This window comes from Fukomys damarensis, unplaced genomic scaffold, assembly GCF_012274545.1.
Source record: "Fukomys damarensis isolate Sample0158 unplaced genomic scaffold, DMR_v1.0_HiC HiC_scaffold_19, whole genome shotgun sequence".
NCBI classification, from domain to species: domain Eukaryota; kingdom Metazoa; phylum Chordata; class Mammalia; order Rodentia; family Bathyergidae; genus Fukomys; species Fukomys damarensis.
The window spans coordinates 50,036,910-50,046,363 of NW_022900931.1; the positions used below are offsets into that span (position 1 = coordinate 50,036,910).

Consider the following 9,454-nt stretch of genomic DNA (forward strand, 5'->3'; position numbering starts at 1 on the left):
TTTTTTTTTTTTTTTTTTTGCAAAGTCAGATTTTCCTTTCTAATTATATTTGGCTCACAGTGACATTAAAATGAGTTTGCATTCTCACTTCACCCACAGACTGGTAAAGGGAGGAGGAGACGTCCCAGATGTGTGCTGGGCAATAGCTCCTCAAAGCCTGGGATCCAACATCAGGCACCATGCAGCTGCCCCGAGGTACATCTTGAGGGGCTGGAGAGCAGGCAGCGCAGCCAGCCTCAGATGTGAGGGAGAGATGAGCACAGAGCGAGAGTGGGACCTCTGGAGTCTCCCACCCCACCCCACAGTACATTAAAACTGGCCGATTTCCAGGGAGCAAGGGCGTGGGTGGGACTGAGACACAGAGCAGCAAGTCAGACGCTCAGGGTTTGGGATTACAACCCAGGAACCCTACTGTGCAGCATGGAAGTCCTGGGTGACTGAAGAAATCCCAACTCTTCCCAGAGCTTCACGTACCGGCCTGCTAACCTTTGGTTTCTGCTCTGGGAAAATGACTTCTCCCGCCCCAGTCTTCTCTTCTCTGTCCCCACCGTCCTAGCTCGGCTCTTTCCCTTTTAATAACCTCCCAGTTAAGCGAATAGAATGGGAAGAAGCAGTTAAAAGCACCTCATGGCTTGACAATGCTGGATAATGGAGCGAGCAGGGCCCCCGGGCTGTTCCTGGGAGAATTGGGAGGTGTGTGTGTGTGTGTGTGTGTGTGTGTGTGTGTGTGTGTGTGGTGGGGGGAATAATAATAACAATAATAAAACCTCAGCTAAGCTGATTACGAGGACAAAGTTAATTTAGAAATCAGCTCCACTGGTTGGGAGTTGGGGGTGGGGAGGAGAGAACAGGACACAAGAGGTTGGGAGATTTGGGGAAAGTGTGTTTTATATAAACTGCCTTTGTTCCTGGACATCATAATCCTTGGGAGGGACCAGGTTCACTCCTTCAGATTCCTCAGCTCCTTCCATCCGGAGCAGGGGGTACAATCAGGGATTGTCCAGAGCGGGATATCTGGAGCTGCCTGCATTCCAGAGGCCAGGCTGCCGAGCCTCCCGTCTGAGAACGTCCCCTCCCCCGCGGCTCCCTCCACCCCGCCTCGGACACTTAGACTCCAGCATTTTTCACATACCTCTCTTTCCACCTTTATCTTATAGGACTGTCGATATGTGTTTATACATCCATCTCCCACACCGGAGGGGGACAGCCTCAAGGACCGGGACTAGATCTCACAACCCTTTTTATCCCCAGGCTTCGCAACCCACAAAAAAGCAACAACAAAAGCTTGCTTCCAGAACACAGGCTCCCGCCCCTAGGCTTCCCTTCGAAAACCTGAGCTCGCTTCCTTGCAGAAGTTTTAAGATTCTCTGGGATCAGCCCCCAACCTTACACACAAAGCCTACCCCAGCCAGGCAGACCCAGCCCAGGCTTAGAGGGGAGAGATGACAGGGACTGACTAGACCCAGATTCAGTTATCTGTGATGCTGCAAGGTGCTCCTCGATTATCTGCCTTGAACTCTGCCTCCAGGAATCTGTATCTTACACCGAAGGTTTCTGGAGAAAAAGATTTCCTCATCATCCCAAAGTTTCCCCACTCAGGTCACGGAGCCAAGACTTCCCATGGCGGAACTGACATATCTCCTAAGGCTTTCTGCTCACTTCTGCCTGGTTAAACCCTGATTTTTTAAAAATTTTTCTTCTTGAGACAAAGTCTCACTATATAGTCCAGGCTGCCCTGAAATTGCTTGGTAGCCCAGACTGACCTTGAATTCAACTGCAGTCCCCCTGCCTCAGCCTCCCAAGTGCTAGGATTACAGGCATATACTATCACGCCCTTAGTACATGCTCAAAGTCTGATTATCTACCACATATTTTTGTCTTTGGGGTTTTTTTTTGGATACAGAGCCTCACAATATAGTTCAGATAAGCCTTGAACTTACTATGTAGCCCAGGCTGGTCTCGAACTCACAGTGATCCTCCTGCCTCAGCCCCGCAAGTGGTGGGACTACAAGCATGTGTCACAGGCCCGGCTCTACCTCATTTTTTTTTCCCCTAACTGAAGGAGTTGCAAATTTCTGCAACAACTCCTGCAGATAAAGAGATTAAGGGTGGTGGTGCATGCCCATAATCCTAGCATTCCAGCCTCAGAGGCAGGGGGATCTCCATTTCAAGGCCAGCCTAAACTCAAAATGCCCCCTCAAAAAAAAAAAAGTTTAAGAAAGAAGGGCTTGATGAAGATAGAGAAGGGAACCATAGCTGTCCTTAACACGCCTCTGTCATCTTAAAAGTTGAAAGTCCCTGACTCTCCACTTCTTAACGGGTCAGCCTTTGACCTGGCCTGGTCTTTCAATGCCTTCTGGAGTGCAGCTCAACTCTGATTTTTACCAGCCCCAATCCTTGGTCCCAACCAGCTTCAACACACCTGCTGGCCAGCAGCCATGCGTTAACTCTGGAGGCTTGGCCTGAGTGGTGATGCTCTGGGCCTACCTCCCCATTCACAGCCCACTTCCTCCAGGAAGCCCCTTCCGGTCACCTCATCCCACAGCAAACTCCTCCTCTGCTGCACTCGCCAGCTCTGACCTGCACCCAATACTTCATGCCCTGCATTATGTCTGTATTTTAGCTTCTTGGAGGAGAGGGACCACGTGCTATCATTTTTTTTCTGTACGTTTTGCACAAAGTTACACACATCTGTTGATTTAAAAAAAAAGTAGTTGTTGTCATTTTATGGGAGAGGAAACTGAGGTTAACTGATGCGCATCTAAATCATGAAGATCCTTAAGAGCAGAGACAGTAATCTACTTGCTTTACAATACTGGCAGCTGGCACAGTTGTGTGCCACATACCACCTATAGATCTGTGATGCCGTGAGATTATATCACCTTGTGACAATGCAGCCGTCTTGGCTGATGAAGGTGCACTTTGTGATATTCACACAATGAGAAACACTCCTAACAAACCATTTCTCAGAATGTATCTCCATCATTAAGCGACACATGATTACGTTTCTGCAGAGCTAAAGAAATAAAATCCATACACTTTCCACACACCTTCTGGTCGTGCCTCAAATTGCCTCTGAAGGAAATGCAGGGCAAAGAGAAAAAGCAATGGGTGCTGTCCCGAAGAACCTAATTTCTAAGACAGACTGGGGTGGGAAAGCCTGCTGATAGCCCCGCCAGGCCCTGAACACAACCTCAGAGACTAAGATTCTCGCTGTTCCTTCCTTACCTCAACACCCAGCTCCCACAGCCTTCTGGGAGATTCTCCCATCACCTGCCCAGGGACAGGATCCAGAGAAATGAAGCACCAGCAGTGTCTCCTGGGAAAAAAATGGAAGTGCCTCGGGAGTGCTAGAGATTTCCATCCCTGGATTTAAGACTATCGTGAGGAGGCAGGCTGGCTGCAAGGCCCATTTATTTCAGTCCAATCCCAATTTTCTTAAATGGGCTGAAGAAAGGTGGAGAGGGATGAGGACCCGCAGCCCCTGGAGATGACAGAGGTTAATAAAAGTTGCTGAGGAAACTAAACATGGAAAGGGGAGAAATCAGGAGCTCCTTCCATGTGGGAGAAGGCTGAAGCATGGAGAGAGAGAGAGTGTATGGGATCAAAAGAGGGAAAAAATGAACTCTGGCCGTGTCTGGGAGCTAGAGAAGGTTTCATCCTGGGTACTTTAAGAAGTCAATCAGGTTCCCACTGACTGAGAACCAGGAGGGGGAGGGTGCCAGTTCAGAGAACAGGGAATTCAAGGGCTCTGACTTTCTCAGCCTGGTGGTGTGCACACCTGTCTACCAGAGAGGATGCAGAGCATGAAAGGCAAGACCGGAAGCAGCGTTTTCCAAGACCCAGGAGGGCTGCCATGGCGGAAAGAAAATGGTGCACAGAAATGTTATACGACTGCACACAGAGTGAGACTGTGTCCCTGGGCCACACACAGCAGCACTGCGTAGGAGGCAGAGGTGTGCTTTAGGGCTTCCCTTCACGAGATCCGTCCTCTCTGGCCACCTGGGCTTCCCCACTTGCTTTCTAGTCCTGGCTCTGTCCCTCAGCGGCTGTATCATCTTAGACAATCTGTTTAACTTCTTTGAGTCCCTGTTTGCCCATCTGTAAAATGGGAATAATAACACCTATCGACTGACTATTGACGGTGGATTGGTTACTAATCTGTGCAAAACACCAAGCAAGCCCTCCACAAAAATGAGTAAGCATTCTCCCTCACTCTGTGAGAGTTCTTTCTCTTCTGGATTTCTAGGACTACCTCCCCTGGTCTCACATTTTCAGGATCTAGGACACAGAAGTCGCTTTCTCCTCCTCCACTGAGGACCACCCACCACCATACCCTTTTCCAGGTCAAAGCCCCTCCAAGACAGGGGGGCGGTCAACTGGCCCCAAGCCCTGGGATGAAACCATATAGAACTGGTAGGTCAGCAAGGGGCACAGCTTCCTCATCTCTAGACACATGGAAAGGAACTTCTCTACCCTCCAATGGAAAATGCTCCCCAAAATTAGGGGAGATTAAAGACCTCCCTTCCTCTCTTCTCCCTCCAGCTCTACTTCCAACCCCCCCCCATCCCATTCAGGGCATTTAACTTCTCCAGGACTTCATTTTCTCTTCTATTCAATGGAAAAATAACAACTACCTGGCCGGCATCATGGGATAATTTACTCCAAGAAACAGTACACACAATCCAGTTACTAACATGTGAAAGAAACACACAGATAGGAAGCTAAAAAAACCCACTAAGTTGGGCGAGGCTGGACCTGTAGCGCAGTGGTAGAGTGCCTGGCTAAGATGTGGGAGGCTCTGGTTTCACCTCCAACACCAAAAAGCAAAAACCCAAACCAAAGAACTACATGGCCCAAAACTCAAAAGGTAGAAGGAAAAGGATTGTGGCATCACAAACACACACTCTGGCAGGGGCACTATTTACAATTCCTTCCTTCACTGACTAAAACTTGTTTGCTGACATCTAAACTTGGCCTCATAGATGATCATCAATCACTCAAGCAAGGCAGGGAGGAGGTGGTAGGCTTGGCAGAGCTGGGCTGAGAAATGGAGAAGTGGGCTGTAGGAACCAGGAGAAGAGGTCTGAGCCCTTTCCAACCTGCAGGAGTTGCATGCATTGAAGACTTTTGTAGTGAGACATAAAAGAGTTTGAATCTAAGGAGCTAACACCCCAGGGATGGTCCTCAGCAAGTTACGTACACTCTCAATTTTGACTTTCTTAACATTAATTTCAAAAGCACACAGTAGGGATTCAATAAAAGGTCATTTTTGAAGTTTCACTGGCAGAGCTGACCTCCTGTGACCACTCTTCACTGCCCTAGGCCAGCAGGTCCCCAGAGCACAGACAAAAGAACAAACCACCTAAGACCCTGGCCTCCTGCCTGCACACCAGGCTGATGGGACAGTGGAAGCTGGAGCACCTTACCCTGAGTGTCCCCCTAGAGCAGGCCTTGAATGGCACAAGAGTGTTTTCTAATTTGTAATTCATGAACCTGTAAAGCTGTGTTTAATATTAGAAATAAACACTACGTTGTTAACCTTATTTGCCAAGTAAGTCCTTAAAAAAAGAACGTCATTTAGTAACACAGTCATATCAAAGAAAAACAGTTTAACACCAAAAAAAAAAAAAATGTAGGAAAGAATCTCAAAATAAAGGATCAAAATAAAGGATTTTAAGTACTTGGATGAGTTTGCCTTTATGAGAAAATCCCTTTTCCTCCTAGCTCTTATTCTGCCACAAACCAGGAAAAACCCTGTTCCCAGCCAGCATCAATCCCTGACACGCGTGGGGCCTGTGGCAAAGGGGAAGAGTGCAAGCTGTGGGGTCAGGTGGCGCCTAGAATCACTCGACAGACAAGATACTTAACCTGTCTAAACCTCAGTTTCTCATCCAGGAAACCGGATACTTTCGGAACAGATCTCGGCATCTCTGTATAGATTAAATTAGCTACTGGTTACAAAGTAATTAGTACAAGTGCTTAATAAGTGATCTGTATTGTTTCCAGACTCTAACATGCTGCCACCTCAGTGCTAGCGTCCCTCACTTCACACGAGAGCCCTGGCTCCTTCTCATTCAAGTGCCAAGGGACTTTGCCGTCCCACTCAAGTCCCCTCCTCAGACCTTTGTAGAGGTCTCCACTCCAAGGGGAAGCTGTTTTCTCATTTGAGTCCATCATAACTGGCTTCTGTCCATGACAGATTAAAAGCAGAAGCTAATGAAGCCCAGGACCAAGAACGGGGGAGACTGGGGTTCTAGAAAACACAAGAATTACAGAGGAAAGGCCAAACAGTCTTCACAGCAGGCGCTGAGCACTTCTGTGCCAGACACTGTTCCATGGACTCTATGGATTTACACGTTTAATGGCCATCACAACTCTCTGCAGGTTATTACCAACCCCCTGCTTTATAGACGAGTGAACTGAGGCAGAGAGAGCACGTACCTCACTCAAGCTTGCATGACTACCAAGGTGGGAGACGGATGTGAGCCTGTGATTTACTCCCCATTTAATATTACTCCCCTCCACCACTGCAGCACTCTCAGCAAATCAATCCATTGATCAGATATTTAAGCGGCACTCACCATACGTACAGAGGGCCAGAAACCACAGTCCTCGAGGATGTAAGGAGGTCTGGGAGCAGTTTGATCAGGACAAAGTTCCGTGCGTGTGTGCCTGTGTGTGTGTGTGTGTGTGTGTGTGTGTGTGTGTGTGAAGGGCAGGGAGGAGCCTCCTCACCTTTATGCCCCACCCTTGGAGAACCACAGGCAGAGCCAGGACTCCCAAACGTCGGTAAGGAGCAGAAGGTGGTAAGGTCTGTGGCTCCTGGTATTCCCTTCAGGTCTTCCTTTGTGTGCAAATGAGCAGAACGAACAGTTCACTGAAGGTGGAGGAAGGGGACCCAGTATCCTGATTTCTGCCTTTCTCCCCTCCTCTTCCCCAAGCTCAGGGCCCTGCTCTGGCAGAAGTGGGACATCTGGAGTGTGTGTGTGTGTGTGTGTGTGTGTGTGTGTGTGTGTGTGTGTTTGTGTGTGTAGCACAGGGAAAAGGGAGGGCAGATTCCCAACTACTCTCCCAGACGTGCTGTTCTCTGCCAGGATGTAGCTGTGCTCTGGGAGCTAAATACTGGGAATTTAGGAGGCCCCTGGGTCTCTTCCCTTTACCCCTTATTTCCCTCAAAGGCAGTGGCATGAGTGCCAGGGGGAGGTCTCAGGGCTCGAGGGACAGATTTTTCTGCTATCCCCCCTCCTATCCGCAGCCCTCCCGCCCCAGGCAACTCCCGCCCCGAGCCTGAGCCCGAGCCGGCCTGTCATCCCACATTGCTCTGATTAGCTATAATCTTTCTTTTTCAATTTCTCCTCCCCAAGATGAGGGAGCGAGAAAATCTCCCAGAAAATGAATAAATATTTCAATTTTCGGCGCAATCAGTCTGAGGAGCCGGCGCATGATGGAAACGGGGGAAGGATAATGGTTTTCATTTAGATAAGATACAGAAAATTATTTAGTGAAAAATGAAGATTGATGAAGCCCATTGAAATTCTTTAAAATGCGATTTTTATTTCTCAGCCTAGGCAGAATCTCCCCTTCCCAGCTCTCAGTTCCCCTCAATTTTGTTGCTTTCTCTGGTCACCTTCTCCCCCTCCCCACAGAAGCTGAGGATGGGGGTCTGACAAGGCCGCCCCCCTTCCTCCCAGTCCCTGCTAAGCTTCCCTGAACACTCAGTGGTGATTCCCTCTCCCTCCTGACGGATCTCTCCCTCTCTTTGGCATCCTCTCCCCTCACCCCAAATACTTTTGCACACTTTCACGAGATCTTGATTTCACCCTTGTCGCTGGCAGGCAAGGTGCAGGGCTCAGTGATCCCTAGCCCCTTTTACTGAAAGAAACACAACACATTTCCTTCTGACCATTTCTGTCCCCGATTCAATCCACATGTCTCTCCTGTTTGCTAACTGCAGCTTTTGTTCCTTAAAGCTCATTCGGATCCACGCTGCTGACATGTGAGGGCTGCAGGAGGGGCAGACACCAGCTTGCCCCCCACACATACCAACACTGACCCGGCCGCCCCTCCCCCACACCCCTGCCAACCGCCTGGCTGAACAAAGTCAGAACTTAAGTCATCTTTCCAACTTTCTGCCAAGCAGGGCCTGGCCTGCCAACCTTGGGGCAGGCCTCCTCCTTTCCCTCAACACCACCTCCTCCTCCTCACACCACAGATGTGCGCCCTTCCCACATCCTAAGGGTGTCCCGGTAGGAAAGAGGAATCAGGGGCTGCCCGCCTTCAGAGCTGGGGAGGGGCCTGGCCCGGAGAGGAGGGGTCCGGAGAACACCCCACCCCCAAACACACACCCACAAACCGGGAAGGGAGCAGAGCAGGACAATGCCTGGGCTCCACGAACCCGGCCGACTTCTCTTCCCAGACCCCCTTCCAAAAGACCACCTCCTCCATTTTGTAGACTGTACATCTCCATAACTGTCTGCCTCTGGGGATGTCTGTTCAAGTTTCTTTGTTTGCTTGGGGTTGGCGTGTGTGGGAGTGTGTCCGTGTGTCCTTGTAAGCGCCTGCCTGCATCCACGTCCTGTGTACAGGAGTTTGGGAGCCGGGGGTGTGTGGACTGTTGCGTTTGGGAGAGGAATCTGTCTTCCTGGGATGTGTCTGCGTCTTTGTGTATGTGTCTGTCTCTGTGTGGGGGATGTTTGTGGGGATGTCTGTGTCTCAGTAGGTGAGTAGTTTGTCTCAGTGTCTGTGACTGTTTTATGGTGTTTGTGTATCAATTTCTGTGTGTCAGCTTCATTTTTCTGGGAGTAGGGGGAGGAGCTCAGCAGGATTATATCTTCCTCCGAGTCAGATCCAGGAGTCGAGAACCCTCTCCCACAGACCCCAGCCCTGGCTGGACCCCTGATCCCTCAGCCGTGCTCAGGACAAGGGAACATCTTCATCCCTTCCTACCTCCCACTCACTTCCCAGTCGCTCCCCGCCAGTTCCAAATAAGCCCCAAACAGCAACACTTCCCTGGCCCCACCGGGGTGCCAACCCTCCTCAAGTGCCCCCTCCGTACCAGCGCGGCCTGCAGCTGTGTTTAGAACTCTCGAACCCCAGCAGGGCCCCGAGGCACCCCGTTCTTCCTGGGGGGGCAGCCCCGGTAACTGGAGCGCGATTCACACTCGGGTCCCCCAGGGGTCCGGCAGATGCGGGGGATCCCGAGGCACATCTTCGGGAGAGCCTCGGTCCCCAGCTTTCCGCGCACCCCCCTCCCACCTGAAGCCCCACCGTCGCCCCAGCCTTCCCCACAGCCTGGACCAGGGCGTCCGGTTCCCCGCCTCAGAGGCTCGGGGAGAGACATGGGGCGTCCGGGTCCCTCTTTCACTCCGATCCGGCCCTCGTGGCCCCAGCGCTGTGCGCTCCCGCGCGGCCGGAGGAAAGTACTTGGGCAGAGGAGCGGCAAACTCCTAGT

At 50.7% G+C, this 9,454-nt stretch overlaps 1 protein-coding gene across 2 annotated transcripts in view; it reads right to left on the bottom strand.

Annotated features, from left to right (window-relative positions):
* The window catches only part of Kirrel1 (kirre like nephrin family adhesion molecule 1), a 101,336-nt gene that overhangs the window by 90,849 nt on the left and 1,033 nt on the right, over positions 1 to 9,454 (bottom strand). The window lies entirely within an intron of this gene.